Source organism: Micromys minutus, assembly GCF_963924665.1.
Source record: "Micromys minutus genome assembly, chromosome: 8".
Classification (NCBI taxonomy): domain Eukaryota; kingdom Metazoa; phylum Chordata; class Mammalia; order Rodentia; family Muridae; genus Micromys; species Micromys minutus.
The window spans coordinates 5,347,170-5,363,566 of NC_137977.1; positions in this window are offsets into that span (position 1 = coordinate 5,347,170).

Consider the following 16,397-nt stretch of genomic DNA (forward strand, 5'->3'; position numbering starts at 1 on the left):
CCTTTGCCAGTTCATTCTACTTTAGAGAATTTTTTACTGCTTTTACTCAACTCCAGCCTGAAGAGTTTGGTGTTTCTACAGTTTCTGCATGTATTTCTGGAAAAAAATGTGACTATTCTTACATATTTGAATTATTTGAACACAATGAATATAGAACCAATTTTTGAAAGTCAGCATTAGTTTGAGCCAACACCGTTGATACTAAATTCTACATATATAAGACTCAGTTTCCATACGTTCCAGCCAGGAGAATAGGATAAAAATGGACATACTTTTGGTTGATTAGTGAAAACATTCTCTCCCCGCTCCCGAGTGCATGTATGTGTCATGCATGCAGAAATATAAGATTCAATAAGAATGAACTCTGTAGAAACAAGCAATCTTGATATACATTTGAATTAGAGATAAAGCATTTTTAAAAATAGAAACTAGTTTTCTTTTTGCTTTTTGATTATAGTGATGTCTTCATTTTCCAAGAAGCTCTGCTTCCAAAATGATACTGATTTTTTAACTGTATATACTTAACGTAAAGAACTTGATGATTTCATAAACATATTTATTGTAAACTAATCACCCAAATCAGGATAATTTACATATTCATTGGCTTGCATAGTTACTTTACTTTTGCTATAGTTGACCTACTTAGAAATTTTCAGTTTTGCAGTATGTTAAGCACTGGTGCCAATACCTGTGAGGAATACCAACCATCACTTGCCAGATGTTCAGGAGGATGATAAATTGCACAACACTTCCAGAATAAAGTCCTGGATCTGCTAGGATAGTGGTTCTCAACCTTTCTAATGCCACCACCCTTTATTACAGTTATTTAAGTTATGGTGATCCCAACTCTAAAATTATTTTTGTTACTACTTCCTAACTGCAATTTGTTTACTAGTATGGATTGTCATACAAATATCTAATATGCAGGATATCTGATATGTGCCTCCCCAATGGGATCATGATCTATAGGTTGAGAACCACTGTGTTAGTTGGTTTTACACAAACTCAGCTGTAGGCATCCAACCAGATGAGCCACTCATACCTTTGAAAAAACTTTATTACTCATAGAAAGGCAGAAAGAACTCTATTGTAATAAACAAAATTCCTGATGCTCAGAGAATCTACAGAAGGTGGTTTAAAGATGCTTTGCTACCACGCACCCACTACACTTAGATGGAGGTACCACAATACAACTGCTTTTCAGCTTTATATTCTGATGTGTCTTAGAGAGGGCTAAGATGTCCTAGGGGAAGCGAAGCTTGGATGTTTCTGGTGGTTCTTTACTATCCCACACCACTTTATTCTTAGCATACTCTGATTGGAACTACAGGAAAGATGAGGGAAAAGTTAATTGCTGAGGCTCATTTAGGAACTTTCCTTTATGCATAGCTTAATACACTCGCCTATGGTTATTATGCTACAGCTTTTGTTTCCAGAGCATGTTCATCTTCCCTACATTTTTATGTTCATAAAGATATCACTATAGTGACTTTATGTATCAACTTGACAGGGTTAAAAAATATACAGTACAAAACAGCATTTTGGGATGTATCTCTAAAGATGTCTACAGAGGAAACCAGCATTTGAATGTAAAGTAAATGAAGGGCTCCATTTCCAGAATAGGTGTATATCATCCATTTCAAAAGACAGAGAAACAGAGGAAGGGCAAGTTTGCTCTTGGACCTATCCTTGTCTTTGGTTATCAGCACTGTAGGTTTTGGGGTTTTTATTCGGACCAGTATTTCTACCCTCCTGCAAATCCATGCCAGTCCTTTTCATAATGCCAACATAGACTGCTGGTTTCCTGGTTTTCTGATATGAGGTTAGCAAATCTTATGGAGTGTGAAAAGGGCAGCGTATTGCATGGAATTGCTACTGGTATGGATTTGAATTCAAAAGACACTAGCTGAATTTTGAAGCTCATTTTTTTTTCTTTTACAATGAGTTGTAAAGACACATGAGTAGTTACAGAAAAAGGAGATGGGCTTATTGCAGTAGAAAGACAGAGGCAAATGTAACTGTGCAAACCTAGACCAAAGTATTACAGCTAGATAGGAAATAAAGGGCTCTTCCTAATATTTTATGAGTTATATGCGTAGTACCCACTTATCCCAAAATTGGACATGCAGAGCTTTCATAGTGCATGTTCTGTTTATGAAGCCCAGGTGAAGAAGGGCTTCGAGATTTCTTCCCCTTTTGCAACTTGTGTGTGCATTTCTTTGATATATTCCTTCACCTTCTTAATTATTCTACTACCCCAGGATCTCAATGATATAAAAAAGGAGAGGGGGCTGAAAATATATTAAAAGAAATGAGATTCAAATTCTCTACACTGGACAAAATATATAAGCATAAAGAATTATAAGGCAGAATGAGCTAGAGACATAATGAATTCAAAGAAATTCAATCTGTGACACACTGTGGTAAAACTCCTGTAAACTAATCATGAAGAAAAAGTATCTTCTGAGCAGAGAGAGAAACAACCCTTTCTCAGCCCAGGAGGAATGGAGCAGTATCTATCAAGTGCTAAAGGCAAAGACCAAGAACAAAATGTAACATGAAAATGTTACTTAGAAATACAGGGAAGATCAAGATGTTTCAGATGAAGTAAAACAAAATTGTTTACTGTTTAGTAGCAGATTTACTCTGGCAGAATGACTAAAAACACTCTGCAAGCAAAGAGATAATAAAAGTTTCAGCACATTCAAAAGTTCACAGTAAGCAAAAAAAAAATCATATTGTTTATTATTAGTCTTTCCATTTTAAAATACTTGGCTCATGGCTCTGAAAGAATCATTTCACTTTTAGGGGTGGGTCTAATTGTGTGTAGTGGAAATATTTAAAGTAATTACCAATGAAAGAGTAAATAAAAGTGAAGCTATATAGGATACTGTTTGGCTGACAAAATACAGTCTGATAGCAAAATTTTAAAATTATCAAATGGCTCATCGGAAGAAATAATAACAAAGATGTAAGAACATCCCCCCACAATGGCATCCTATAATCTTACTATGCCAATAATTGCATTAAATACACATGTTTTGAATTCAAGAACTATTATACTACATGAAAAATTGAATTTAAGGTACTGTGCAACACCATGATATGTATAAATGAACTTGAAAAAATGATAAGAGAATAAATGAAAATGAAAAATATAATATGGAAAATTAAAATAAGAGGGTGCTGAGAGGGCTCAGTAGTTCAAAATATTAGCTGCTCTTCAAGGGAACCAGGACTCAGCTGTGAGCACCACATGGAAACTCACAACTGTCTGTTACTCCAGATACAAGGAATTTAACACTAACACCGATATGAATAACAGCAAAACCACCAAGTAAAATAATTTATTCAAAATAAATTGGGTAATGTGTATACATCTCAGAAAACGTACTAAAGAATTTAATGTAGACAGAGAAAGATGTTGCTAATTGATAAGATGACCAATCAATTATTAAAATAATCTATAATGAAAAGGATCAATCAATAAAAAGACCTAGCAGTACATCAGACAGAAGTCTTCACCATATTTAAAACTGATTAATTTTACAATTTTAAATTATGTAAATCTAGTACAATATCTAGGTGTTTCCACTAATGACTAATATTTATGTAAATAATTCAACATTAGCTTTAGTTAATTTAGAAGATAAAACAATACTTTCAAAATTGTTTTAGAAAATTAGTAGTATCCAAAGATAATGATAGAAACAGATATACAAATAAAAAAAGTAGAAAAGCCAAAGCAGCAAGAGAAACAAAAGAGAGAGAACTATAGAACCAATAAACTACTGTACATAGACATAATGGTTATTAACAAGCAAATTAGTAGAAAATATAGTTTAATAGTTTATAAGATATACACAAAATTACAAAGTGAGGTTAAGATACATGCAGTTAGCTGAGAATGACAGAAGTAAGTGAAGCCGTCTATCTCAATAACCACAGAAGAGAATACATTCTGATGCCAACAAATGTAGAGAAAATCCTGTAAGAATGTTCCCAATAAGATAGAAAAGGGGGAACATGCTTAATTTGATAATATATATTTAAAAAGTATAAAAATATTTGCTGAGAGTAATGAACCTGAGTTGGCTTCACCTCACCACTGGTACTCAACATTATGTTGCAATGAATACTTACCCAGGTAACTAAGCAGTGCTCATATAGTTATAAAGACTATGTGACATCTGGTGACAGACTGATTTAGAATAACAAACTCAGAAATAAATCTACAAAAATTCTACTGCAAGTCTTTTGACAAAGTTTTTTTAATGAAGAAATAATTATCTTTATCAAAATGGTGTTAGGAAAACTTGGAATTAGGTAGATACCCATAGTTTAAAAATACACAGAAAGCAAACAAGTATTGGTTTAAATCACAGAAATCAACTGGATACTAAATAAAAGTGGAACACAGATTTGATAAACACAAAAAAGGATAATACATTTAGATATAAAATAAATAAAAAAGTTGTTAGAACTTAAAGCTAGGAAAAGGACTTGAAACTTGAAAAGTTGAATTCATACAAAATACTTTCTCTAACCTTTCCAAGTTTTGTAAGTTTTCTTGTCTCTTAATAAACATGTGTTCTCACTGCTTAAATGCGAATAGTGGGATCTCTCATGCATGGAATATCAATGAACATTTAAAACTATAGCAATGTAATTGGAAAATATATCAAAAGCATAAAGATACTTTCTGTTGAAAAAAAAATCTATGGATGGCAACTAAGTTATGGAAGTATGGTTTTTGACTGGCCAAAAGAAGATAGAAAATAAGAACAGAGTTACCTGTAACTATATTTTATCATAATATCTAACTAAGGAAATGAAAACAGTAACGTTACTAAAACTGTACAAAAAGTAGAACACCCATGTGTTGCAGGTGGCACTGGCAGATGCACCAGCCATTTTGAAAACAGTTGGTTGTCATAAAAGAATATAAAAGTGCTAAACATGCAACTCCAGCTCACCTTAGTGATTATATTTGCCAAATGTATTCCAGCAGTTGAGATTTTACCTTTACTTCCAAATCTTCCCACCAGTGTTTATAGCAGTATTATTTGTAATGGCCCCAAATAAGCAACACAGATGTCAATGGTAGAAGACCACATATTGTAATTTACATATCATTGTAGTCTATAGCCCTTTCTAGAAAAAAAAATGACTCAAGTAGATAACAGATCATAGGTTGCAATGTGGTGAGGAGTGGGTTAGGTCTCCTAGTATCATCCCAATGATACATAGAAGCTAACAACTTGACCATAAAAGTGTAGAAGAAATTTGCCCAATTTAACCACTGAGGAAAATAAGATGGGCTCCATACAGGTTCTTACCGCATAATTCTCAGACTTGTGTATAAATCACAATTACTTAGATACCCAACTTAATAAAAACTACTCTTTCTAATGTGATTCATATGTATGAAAATAACCCTACACACAGATGGTTAATGTTATATATAAATTTATTTATGTAATTACTCTTTAGCTTCTTCATGGTTTGTAGAACAATAGATATGAAGAAGAGTGTTATTAGAAAAAAAATATGGATTCCCGATTTAAGTCTCAGTTCAAGTCCTAATAAAATACTACTATAGTTTTCCTACAGGGATTTCAAACACACATGAAGGCACACACACAATTATGTCATATAAGAATGAGTTCTGGCTATCTTGCTTTACATCCTTTAAGACCTCTGAGTCCCATTTTATAACCTTGTGTGGATATTTTAATTTTACAGGTTATAAGAGCATCTCCAGTCTATTATCTTTTTATCTTTAACAGAACTGCAAGTAATTGTTAGAGTGTATACTATTATCATCTGGTTTTATTTCTTACCTCAAGAAATAAAACAGGACATCAGTGTGTTTCAGTGAACCCATCTAAGTGACCATTGTTAACAATTATTACACATTCTGGAATTTCACCTTCAAGGAAGCTCTTCTGATTCATGGTGCTTCAAAGTGCTAACTGTCTTTTGTTTCTTATCTGCTTGTATATACCAGTGACTTTGCTGGACTATAAGAAGTGTAAATCTGTTCTTTTGTGAAAAGTGCCACTTTTAATATCAGAGCTACATACCTTCTTGAAGACACTTTGATGAAGGTCAACTGTGTATGTAGGTTTTCTTCATCTTAGTTCATGAGATCTGAAACTTGGTTAGATCTATATGGTCAAGAACATTCAAAGACATCCACTAATTTTCATTTGGAAAAATAAAGTCAAGCTAGCCAAGTTATGTGAAAATCCCTTTTACCATAACATTTGGCCAGCAATAAGTCCTTCTCAAAGAATATGAGTAGATCTTATATTGACCTGAAGCTTATTACATTAAAGAAAGCACAGGAATGGGCTTTTATTAGCAAGACGACCAACATTTTGAACTTAAATTATTTTCCCATCAGAGAAAGGCAATTTGGACTTGTCTGTTTTTCTGCTCTGGCTTTACCCTTTTGCCTTTGCAGTTAAATTTAAGTGACATTCTTAATTATAGATTCTTCCCTGACAGTTCGTTAGATTAATTATATTTTCAATACAAAGACTCTGTATTCCAGCTTCTGATTCTCAAGAGCTTTTGAAACATGCAGTGTCTCTAATATTTTGTTGTCATTCTCAGACACACACACACACACACACACACACACACATGCACGCACACACACAGACACACGGATACAAAAGAGATACAGACTGAGAGACAGAGAGAGAGATTCACTGTACACATGACATGAGAATTGATATTAGTAATTAAGAATTAAGTTAAAGAATGTGTGTACATGGAGATTTACTAGGAAAAATGAAAATATCTGGCAACTTGTTGACATTAAAACTTCCATACATTAGGAACTTACTGTCATTTCTTATCGTTTCATAATTGATTCAGTTCCTCTGACTTTGTGGAGTAAATGGCACAGACATGTTTACTGTCATTTTACACAGTGATGGAGAAATCCCATTTGGTCATTCTTATTCGGTCCTTTCATAGTGCCTTCCAGCTGAATCTCGGTGAGAGACGCTTGCAGGCTAAGATGACATTCTTAGGGATGAAGTGAGAGCCTACAACCCAGGGTATAAAGCAAGCTATAGTAGCATAAGTATTCTCCCTGAAAAAAACAGGAATATTAAGAGAGCAACAGTACAGTTTCTTTCTTGTAACATCACACCATGCTATTATTCTTCAGATTTTATTGAACTGTTTCATAATTATGACTGGCTGTAGGTAAAATGTGTCTGAAAATTCAACTATCAATGTCGAAAATTTTAAGTTAAGTTTTATTTGTTATGTCTGTATTGTTGTGACAAATTCACAAAAAAAAGCATATAAAACAAAATAAAAGGGGCATCACAGTATACAGGAACCAAGCACAGACACATGTAGGCATGCAGAGAGGGGGGAGGGAGACAGTGAGCTTCTCAAGTTTTTCATTTTTATTCCATCTACAATGAGCTGCCATCACATTTAGGGAAGGCCTCCCTGTAGTCAATGATGTCTGGAAACTTTCTTCAGACACATAAATGTGTGCTTTATGCATCTCCCAGGAGCTTCTCAGTATATTTTGTTTGACAATCAAAGAAAATCACATTCTCTCACTGATATTTGGTGCTCACCAAATGACCCAGCATAAGAAATCACTTGTTTCTTTTTGTAACATAAAAGGAAACTTCGATTTTCTGAGTTGCTGAATCAGTTTGAAGTCATATAAAGAGAACATGAATACTAAAATGGTCAAGATTCGTCTTGTGGTCATCATAAAAGGCAAATTTCTAATCAGATTTAGTAGCTTTTATTATGATTATTTTGACTCCAAATGCTAGAAAGTGTTCCTAATTTTAGAGCGTTTCTTCGTAATAATTGAAATATTTCTTTGACATAACTTAATTAAAAATCTTATAAATATAAAAAAACAAATGATATTACTACATTCATTTACTTGGTATTTATTGATGAAGTAACTACCATGTTGTAAGTACTGAGGAATAATGATTAACTTTTTGGATAAAATGGAACATGTTCTGTTATATTTGAATTTCAAGTAAGCAATGACCTTCTTCTCCTTCCTTTCATCCTTCCTTCTTTTTATCATTTCTCTCTGTCTTGATCTCCTTTTCCCCTTCTTTCCTTATTTCATTCTTTGCTTTTTTTTCTTTCTTGCCTGAAAAGTATGTATCTTGCAAAGATTTCAAAACTGTTACATATGTTATTATTTTTAAAATGTGGCATTTTTTTAAAAAAAAACTCTGTACTAAGAGAGGTTTCACAAGTTTTGATAAACAAACCATTATATATTTTATGTTTACAAAAACTCAACATTTGTCATTCCACAACTCAAAGAGATTTCAATTAGTACATATGATGTTTGATTTAGAGCTATAAAAACAAAATATATAATGACCAACTCTGTTAATAAGAATTATGTAGTTAAATTGAGATCATGTTAAAGTGGTAAGCATGTCTGAAAAACATTATTTGTTTAAAGATCATAGAGCAGTATAGGTATTGATATATTCAGAGAAAGAGAAAAGACCATCAACTGTGGGAAAAGGAAGTGAGTCTAGAGGTAATCAAGTGTCACAAATGTTACTCAGCTTTGGAGTTGGTGGAATTTATTCATGGAAAATCCTACACAGTGGAGAACTTATAGACTAGTAACAAATACTTTTTTCCATATGAAAGATCACAGACGTGGCTTGGAGAGAGCACTGGATGTGGCAGACAGTTTACAGACAAAACAAGCATGTGAGAAGTAAGAGAGATGTGAGACCCTGCAAGGAAAGACAAGGAAGAAAAGAGAATGAAGAATGATGCCCACTCTCTGGTTGAGATAAGATAACGTAGGATGACAGGTCAGAGGCTGTAGACTATGTCTTTGTAATACTGTTGTATGCTCTCCGGGTCACACACGACAAAGTAGCTAGTAAGAAAGACAGAGCAGCAAGCTGTAGAATAAAAAGATGTGAACCAAGTATTTAAGTACACAATCTTAGAAATGTAATTTACCTATTTCAGAATAATTTCTGAAATTGGTATCTTAGTCATATTATCTATTATTTACCTGTGTAAAATTTTTATTTAGTAGTTTTGCATTTATTATACCATGTCAAATCTGTAACTGTTTGAATAATTTCATTACACATGAAGGTATTTCCTGATAGTAAACCTGAGGACATGGAGATTTATCTTGGGCTTTTTCTGATACCAGAGAATAGAGTCTTCTGCATGGCCAATGAAAAAGAGGTGACCTATATAAACTACATCCTGTAAAAAATTCACATGTGCTGCATGCCATGGGTTAAGTTGTTTTAGGTGTTAAATGAGTTAATATAACTAAATACTATGAATCCTATTAATTATTCTTCTTAATTAAATTTTCAGTGGAGGTCATATTTATTTTCTGTGGTATAACTCAGGAAACACATGTAACTTGTAATATGCAAGAATAATTACAAGAAGAATTCATGAAGGTACAAAACAGTTGTGTAAGAAACTGACATTAACTAACCCCAGACTTAAATACATTCTTTATCTTGTGAAGCATGTGGGAATTGGTAAAACACCAGGTTTTATTTACTTGCTTATTTATTGATTGATTGATTTGTGATGGATGACTGCTGAACGCATTGTGGGCATGTTTGAAACTGTTTATATTTCTTTTCCAGAATTTGTACGACGAACGAGGCAGGTTTATGTGAAGTTTTCATTTCAATGTGTTGGGAGGAATTTCTTTTTTGGTCCAACCTATTTGGAGTTCTGTAGGCTTGTTTTATGCTCATGGTCATCTCATTCTTAAGGGGAGGGAAGTTTTCTTCTACGATTTTGTTGAAGTTTTTACTGTGCCTCTTAGTTGATATTCTTTGCCCTCTTCTATTCCTATTATTCTTAATTTGGTCTTCTCATTGTGTCCTGGATCTCCTGGACATTTGGGGTTTTGAGCTTTTTTGCTTTTGTATCTTCTCCGACTATTTTGTCTATATTTTCAATGTTGTCTTCAGCCCCTGAGATTCTCTCTTCCATCTCTTGTAGTCTGTTGGAGATGCTTGCATTTGTGACTCCTGATTTTTTTTTTAGGTTTCTACCTCTAGGGTTGTCTCTTTTAGTGTTTTCTTTATTGTGTCCAATTACATTTTAAACTCCTTCTTCCATTCCTTCATCTCTTTGACTTTGTTTTCCTCTAGTTCTTTGAGTTCTTTGAGTGTTTTTCTTGTTTCCTTTTGAAAAACTTCTAATTGTTTATGCTTTTCCCCCCATTCTTGTTTAAGGATCTCTATCATCATCTTGAGGTATGATTTTAGGTGTGAGTCTTCTTTTTCTGGAGTGTTTGGGATCTCAGTGTTTGCTGTGATAGGAGAGCTGGGTTCTGGTATTGCCAGGTTTTCTTGGTTTCCCTGGGGTACATTTTTTCCCTTTCCTCTTGCCATCTTGTTTTCTGTGTTTATGCATGGTCTTGTTGATAGTGATTGGTTCTTGCCTCTCCCTTGTACCTGGCCTGTGTCCCTGGATAGGACAAATGGCCTGAGCACCTGTTCTGCATGCAAGGGCAGCTGCTGGAAACAGACATCCCAATGCAGTGTTCCTGCTTCCCTGAACAGAGCAGGGGGTTGGGTGCACTTTCCGCACGCTCGGCAGAGATCACTCTGCTCCCCGGCTACTCGGAACACCTTCTCATCAGGCCTGTAGGGGTGACATATACATCATTCTTAATTCTATTTAGCATTGTTTTTGATAATAAAAACATAGAAAACACATGTTCAATTCATTTTTTCTCTGCTCCTACCTCTCTTTTGCCACCTTCTCTTCCTCCAACCCATTTCTCAAGTTGTGCTACACAAATAGCCTCTATTGCTTAGTCAAATTTTTCTCACATTTTCAGAGGAATTAGATAAAGCAGAAAGATGTCAAATCAATATGCAGAATAAATGGTTTCACTATCAGTAATAATTACAGGAGCGTGATATGTACTTATGTCTAATGAACATTATAAGACTCTTGTGAATAAATTTATTTGTGATCTTCCAGGGTAGGTGCTGGACTCAGGATTAGTCAGCCAACATAAACTTAACTACATAAATATTTTTATTAGGAAACATTTTATTTTATTGGTTTGTTTGAGACAGAGCATGTCTACATCCTATAAGTATAGTGTAATGTAGTCTAGTGTAGTCTAGTATAGAAGTACTTTCATCCTATGAGCTGGTGATTATACATGTGTTCTACCATGTACAGTTGCAAAACATTTTTTGCTGTACCCTATAATTTATTCTCCCCACTAGATGTTTTTATAGCAAATTCTCTAGATTTACATTTCAGATATTATCCCTTTCCCACAATCCCATTTCCCCTCCCCTTCTCATTGCCTTCAGGAAGGAAATTCCTCTCCCAACCACCCTCTCCTACCTCAGCAACTTGGTATTCCCCTACACTGGGAAAACAAGCTTTTTCTGGACCAAAGGTCTCTCCACCCACCAATGTCAGAAAATGTTATCCTCTGCTGCATATGCACCTGGGGCCATGGAACATTCCATGTGAACTCATTAGTTGGTGTTTTAGTCCCTGGGAGCTGTGGTGGGCTTGGATAGTTGATAATTTTGTTCTTCCCGTGGGATGGCATACCCTTTCAAGTTCCTCCAGTCCTTTCTCTAGCTCATTCATTGGGGTCTTTGTTTTCAGTCTGATGGTTAGCTGAAAGTATTTTCCTCTGTATCAGTATGGCTCTGGCAGAGCCTTTGAGGAGACATCAAGCATATCAGGATCCTGCTAGTAAGTACTACTTGGCATTAGCAACAGTGCTTGGGATTAGTGGCTGCATATGGGATGGATCCCAAGGTGAGGCAGGCTTTGGATGATTTTTTTCTCTAATCCCTGCTCCTCTATTTGTCCCTTTATTTCCTCCCATGAGCGTTTTGTTCTTCTTTCTAAGAGAACTGAAGTATCCACTTTCTGGCCTTCCTTCTCATTGAGCTTCATAAGTTCTCTGGATGGTTCCGTGGGTATTCTAAGCTCTTTTTTGGGGCTAGTATCCACTTATAAGTGAGTACATACTATGAGTATTCTTTTGTGTTTTTATTTTTTGGTGTTTGTTGCAAGAAAATTAATTTCTTGCTCTTACTAGGGTGAAGTTTCCTTCTTTGTAGTGGAGGTTTCCATCTATTATTTTTGTAGTGCTGTATTTGTAGACAGATATTGTGTAAATTTGCTTTTATCCTGAGATATCTTGGTTTCTCTATCTATGGTGATTGAGAGTTTTGCTGGATATAATAACCTGGGCTGACATTTGTGTTCTCTTAGGGTCTGTATGACATCAGTGCAGGATCTTCTAGCTTTCATAGTCTCTGTTGAAAAGTCCGGTATAATTCTGATTGGTCTACTTTTATGTTATCTGTCCTTTTTCCCTTACTGCTTTTAGTATTTTTTCTTTGTTTTGAACATTTGTAGTTTTGACTATTATGTGTTGGGAAGAATTTTTTTCTGGTACAATCTATTTGGCATTCTTTAGGCTTTATGTATGTTTGTGATCATACTCTCTCTCTCTCTCTCTCTCTCTCTCTCTCTCTCTCTCTCTCTCTCTCTCTCTCTCTCTCTCTTAGATTAGGAAAGTTTTCTTCTATAATTTTGTTGAAAATATTTACTGAGACTTTTAGTTGGGATTCTTTGCTCTCTTTTACACCTATGATCCTTAGGTTTGGCCTTCTCACTGTGTCCTGGATTTCCTGTATGTTTTGGTATAGAATCTTTTTGATTTTTGCATTTTCTCTGACTGTTGGGTCAATGATTTCTATGCTATCTTCTGCTCCTGTGATTCTCTCTTCTATCTCTTCTATTCTGTTGGTGATACTTGCATCTGTGACTCCTCATGTCTTTTCTAGGTTTTCCAACTTCAGTGTTGTTTCCTTTGTGATTTCTTCATTGTTTCTATTTCTGTTTTCAATTCCTTCACCTGTTTGTTTTTGTGTTTCCTCTTTAAGGGTTTCAACCTGTTTATGTGTACTCTCCTGGCTTTCCTGTACTTCTTTAAGTGTGTTAATGTGCTTCTCGAGGATGTCCATCATCATCATGAAGTATGATTTTAAGTCTAAATCTTATTTTTCTGCTGTGTTGGGATATCCACTCTTTGCCATGTTGAGAGAACTGGATTTTGATGTTGCCAGGATTTCTTGGTTTCTGTTTCTTAGAGTCTTGTGCTTGCCTCTTGCCATCTTGTTATTGGTGATGCTAGTTTATCTAATTTCAGGAAGGTCTTGGTCACCTAAACAATGTTGGGTATGGCTTCCCTCTCATAATGTGGTCCTTCATTCATGTCAGATAGTGCTTGCTCACTCCCACAAACTTTGTGCCACCATAACACTAGTGTATCTTGAAACAGAAAAAACATAATTGGAGATGTCTTGGTGTTTACTTTTCTCCTTTGGTAGTGTATGTTTCTTCTGTACACAAGATGCCAGCATGTAGTGTAAAGGCTCCATGTGCCAGCTTGACTTCTCCATGTATTCATGGAGTTCAGCAATTGAGCCTTGTTTTCAGTTTGTGGAAAGCAACCTAGAGTATTAGAAACAGCTGGGATTGTTTAAGTATTCTCATGGGAACCATTTGAAAAACAAATAAAATAGATGCAACATAATCCCAATAGTAGAAGATTCATTAACAAAAGACAGCCAATTAGGAATCTGTTTCTCCCACTATTTCATTTCGACCACTTTCATATGTATATATATTTTATAAAATTTCTACTACATTAGGCTCTTAATTTTAGCTGTCTCTTTCTGTATCCTCTTTTATACCTACCTTCCCTCCCACTCTTCATTGGATCCTTCCATTCCAGCCTTCTGCACCCATCCTTAACTATCTACTCTTACCCCCTTTCTTAGGAGATGTGTCTGTACCTACTTCTCAAGTTCTTCACTCTTTTCTGAATCTCTGCAGTTCAATAAATTGTAATTGAGTTTTCACCAAGTTAACTGATAGCATCCACATATAAACAAATACATACATTTTTGTTTTTCTGAGTCAGCATTACCTCACATAAGATAATTTTTTCCCTAGTTCCATCCATTTAACTGTATTTTTCATGAATTCTTTCTTTTTTGTATGTCATTGTATTTACATTTCAAATGTTATCCCTTTCCCCCTCTCCCTTTCCCTTCCACCTTCTTCTGCTTGTATGAAGATGCTCCCACTCTCACCCACCCACTCCTACTTCAGCACCCTATCGTTCCCTTATACTGAGAAAATGAGCCTTACAGGAAATAAGAGCTTCTCTTCCTATTGATGGCAGACAGTGCCATCCTCTGCTATGTATGTGGCTGGAGCCATGGGTCTCTCCACGTGTATTCTTTAGTTGGTAGTTAGTCCTTAAGTGCTCTGGGGTTTCTAGTTGGTTGATATTGTTGTTCTTCTTATGAGCTTGCAAACCCCTTCAACTCCTTTAGACCTTTCTCTAACTTTTCCATTGGGGTCCTCCATTGTGTAATAATTTGGAATGTATAGAACATGTATATATACATGTTTTTTTTCTATTTATAAATATGTGAAAATAGCATCATAGGCATATTGGATAAAGTGATTTTAATCTTCATAGTCAACAAAAGGAACACAGGAAATCCAGAGGGTTTAGAAAATAGATTAATGAAGGAGCTGAGTGAGTAGACACCAGAGCAGTGCCTGCAGGTTCTCACAGGAGCTCCTGCAGACTCACGGAGATTACATTAGCCACAACACAGACAGGATGGATATGTACCTCATTTATTGGCACAATACAGAGAAGATGGAACTGCCTCCATTGGAGGTGTAATGCTTGAGGGCCACTAGCAAATTTCTTCTCAGAATAGATGTGCTTTATAATACTTCTAAAAACAGTGAGTTCTGAAAGCTACATACCAAGGAAATATTAGAAATTTTAAATCATTCACTAAAAGCACTAGTAAGTACTTAGGATAACTTGCATATGAAATTCTACTTTTTATCAATGTCCAAAATAATGGACTTCTTGCTATTTCTACCCCCCACGTACACACATTCATTGTCATTTCCATTTCTACAGACCAGGCATCTCCTTGCTCCCCTCTTTTCAGTATACTAGAGGATCTCCCCCCTTTGCATGTTTTTCTTCTTTTTTTCTTAAGTTTCCACATATGAAAGAATACCTGATAGTTGTCATTATATGTTGAACTTATTTTTAACATGAAAAACTTCAGTGTTTACTCATTCACCATAAATTACTCGATGTCAATCCTCTTTATGAATGAATAATATCTATTGTATGTATTTGTATAACTATCTATCACCATCTATGTCTATGTAGATATAGAGATAGCTTTTAATATAGGTGTAAATGTTTCTCCATTCACTCACTAATGGCTACCTACAGAGGTACCTTGTGACAGTACTTCATGCATATGAGTGTGCAGGTGTCTCTTTTGTACTCTTACATCATTTCCTTTTGATGTACACCAGGAATGGGAAAATCAGGCTAAATGTTTCTACTTCTTGTATAGAAACAGAAATATGAACACTTTCTCTAAGATGTTTCTTGCTTCTACTGCATGGATTCATAATTGGAATTTTTTTTAAAAACCTTTTTCATGTTCCTTGTAGTATGGATATATAATAAAACTTAACTATTAGGTAAGAGACCTCAGAGAAACGATTAAATAAATATGCATTTCTATAATCATACCAACCACTAAAGTATTATAGAGTAAGTTCTGACAGCGAGAAGGGAGGGCTATTGTAAGAAATTATATACAATTAAGGATATTATAAATAACTTGACTATGTATCTAATTTAAGTGAAGTTTTCAATTAAGCATACCTATTTATTAAATATTCTTATATATAACTATAAAATCCTAATATAAAATACTTTTCTAGTGTGATCTGATATTCAGAGATTTTATTACTGCAATAATGTACCTAAAGCAAAAAATTAATAAAGAAAAAGTACATTAGAAATTTCAGTCTATGGCCACTTGATATTGTTTCTCTGTGATTTTCGATTGTAGCATGACCATGTGCCAGAGGAGACCTTATTCATGTCTAAATTACTAAGGAACAAAGTACAAGCAAAAAAGGCACAGAATTAAGGACTCCTGTTAAGAGCATAGTCCCAATAACCAAAATTCCTACAATTAGACCCATCTGTAAAGGTTCAACCAGCTCCAACCATCATCAGAAGGCGGGATCAAATCTTCAAGACACAAGCTTTGGAATTCTCTAGCGCCAAACAATAACAGGAACAAATTTCTGGTACATGATATCTTGGACATTTAAATTTTCTTTGTGCACTTGGTTTGTTAGCTCTCCTGACTCCACAGTGTGAACTTACTGTCCTGTTTTTCATGCCACAATGCTAGAGGTTGGATGTACAGGGATACATACGCACAGGATAGCATTCTGGACAT